The sequence below is a fragment of the Silene latifolia genome, chromosome 3, assembly GCF_048544455.1.
Source record: "Silene latifolia isolate original U9 population chromosome 3, ASM4854445v1, whole genome shotgun sequence".
In the NCBI taxonomy this organism is placed as follows: Eukaryota; Viridiplantae; Streptophyta; class Magnoliopsida; order Caryophyllales; family Caryophyllaceae; genus Silene; species Silene latifolia.
In genome coordinates this window covers 75812141-75814423 of record NC_133528.1, presented here as the reverse complement: position 1 = coordinate 75814423, position 2283 = coordinate 75812141, and the positions used below count along the sequence as shown (strand labels likewise).

Below are 2283 nucleotides of genomic sequence, written 5' to 3'. Positions count from 1 at the left end.
CCAAAACCTGCTTATCGACTGCATGAACTGTTCTAATCTCATCCCTCGGGTTTCCATACTCAGCACTATAATTAGCCATTTCTTCAATAAGAGACCACCCCTTATCATCATCGGTGTTCTCCTGAAATCTCCCACTGGATACCGCATCAAGTATGGCTCTGTGGTCGTCATACAACCCATTGTAGAACTGATTAGCTAGAAACCATGGGTCAAAACCATGGTGAGGAATAGACCTCACCAACTTCTTAAATCGCGACCATGCTTCATAGAAACTTTCATCGGGAGCTTGTCTGAAACTGGTAATCTTGGCCCTCTGCAAATTGGTGCGTTGTGGAGGGAAATACCTCTTGTAAAATGCAAGAGCAAGCGACTCCCAATCAAACCCCAAAGAAATGCGTCGGTCAAGTCGATCGACCACTCCCTGGTGAATCAGCTAAAGAGAAAGGAAATAGAACTTCCTTAATTTTGTCCTGAGTTACCCCCTTAGTGGGGGGGGGGGGGGGGATAGTAGAACAGTAATCGGTAAAGGTTTCCATATGTTTCCTAGGATCTTCACCTGCCACACCTCTATAGATATTCCTCTCCACCAGATTGATATAAGAAGGACGGATATCGAATGTATTACCATCCTCAGTCTGGAGATTGAAACCCTTCGGAATAGAGGATGCTTTAGGCACTGAATGACTGGAAAGCTTTGGCATCTTTACTGTAGAAATCGGATTGTCTTCCGCGAAAAGAGAATGATCTAGCTCTGGCCTGAATCAGCTGAAACTAATTCACACCTGTCTGACCTGGGCATAAACAACACTGAAAGAAAATAATAAGAACGACCTCAAGGAATAAGAATTCCCTTAGACGGATAAAATAAACGGAACGAAAACAAATAGGGCAATTGCCTCCCCGGCAACGGCGCCAAAATTTGACAGGGCAGTCGTATACCTATCAAAAATAACCAACTGGCTCTAACTAATATAGCTAGGGAAGTCAGGTCGATCTCCACAGGGAGGCAAGATATTTGTAGAAGTCCGTCTATTTGGTCACAAATAGAGGGGTTGTTTGATTTGTTATCTAAACTACGAGATTTAAAGGAAAGAGAAATAAGGCAAGAGCAATAAAAGCAGATAAATAAGGATAAAAACTATCAGATAGAGAGGGACATGTCAAGATTTTGGTCACTACGGTATTCCAGTGACTCAACTGTAAATGACTCAGACGAATTAATGTAAGACGGATGTTGAAAGGTCCTTTCGATCCACTTTCTATCCTAAATTACCACTAACTTAACTTTCATTCTCGTCAGGGTAGTCTACTGTTCATAGCAGGCCTATTTAGTCCAATCTTTCGATCTAGGATTAACTTTAGCCAGGTTAAAGGTTAACTTAGAAGTGTTCACTTAACTAAGTCGATAAATACAATTAAATTGCTATGGTGACAGAGCCTTGTAATCAATTCATCTAGTTCATTTACTACATCGTCACTTTCCTACCGCAGATCCCCTAATCCCAACATGAAAGGGGTTTAGCTACTCATGTCACTAACTAAACTAACAGCAGATAGATTTCCAGCAGAAAACATTATGAAATAAACAATAAATTGCATAAAGAGAAATTAGGGCAAAAGAATTAAATGGAACGAAACAAGAGATTAAAGCAAACAAAAGATTAATTATTAATAAGGAAGGAGAAAGAATTACAATCGATGTGAATCCGGCGTAAAGAACACAAATTCCAAGCGAAAGTAATCCCGAAATAAAGTTACAGTAGAGCAGGATGATGTACGCAGTAAAAGTTTGATAGAAACTAAGTAGTAAGTAAATCTGATGCTAATGACCTAACTAAAGCTTGCGTAAATAGAAAATAATTAAGTTTAACGAAATAAAACATAACACGGGCTGTTTAAAGCCCATAAGTATCAAAACCACTCGATCGAGCAAACACCTCAGCAAATCTACTCGATCGAGTAGAAAGTTACTCGATCGAGTAACTGGTCTTTCTGCAGCTAAGGATCGAGTGGAAATTCACTCGATCGACCACCAGAGGACGTAAAAACAACTCGATCGAGTGATAAAACTGCTCGATCGAGTTCTTTATCTTCATTTCAGCTCAAGTCCGCGCCTAAATACCTCGTAATCCGTGCAACGACGCTTCCAAATGCAGTATCTCACTCAGGAAAATCCCGTCTCCTCTAAATGCATGCGAAAAGGACGAAAAAGAGTACGATTCCACTACTTTTGCGTTCATTTCTACAAAATGGACAAAACGAACCAAAGTAGCCAATTCGGGG

At 40.4% G+C, this 2283-nt stretch overlaps 1 non-coding gene across 1 annotated transcript; it reads left to right on the top strand.

The window, feature by feature from the left end:
• Positions 1–212: 212 nt before the first annotated feature.
• LOC141650315 (small nucleolar RNA R71) lies at positions 213–321 on the top strand. Its single transcript, XR_012546356.1, has one exon. It is a non-coding gene; the product is annotated as a small nucleolar RNA R71 (small nucleolar RNA).
• The last annotated feature ends 1962 nt before the right edge of the window (positions 322–2283 follow it).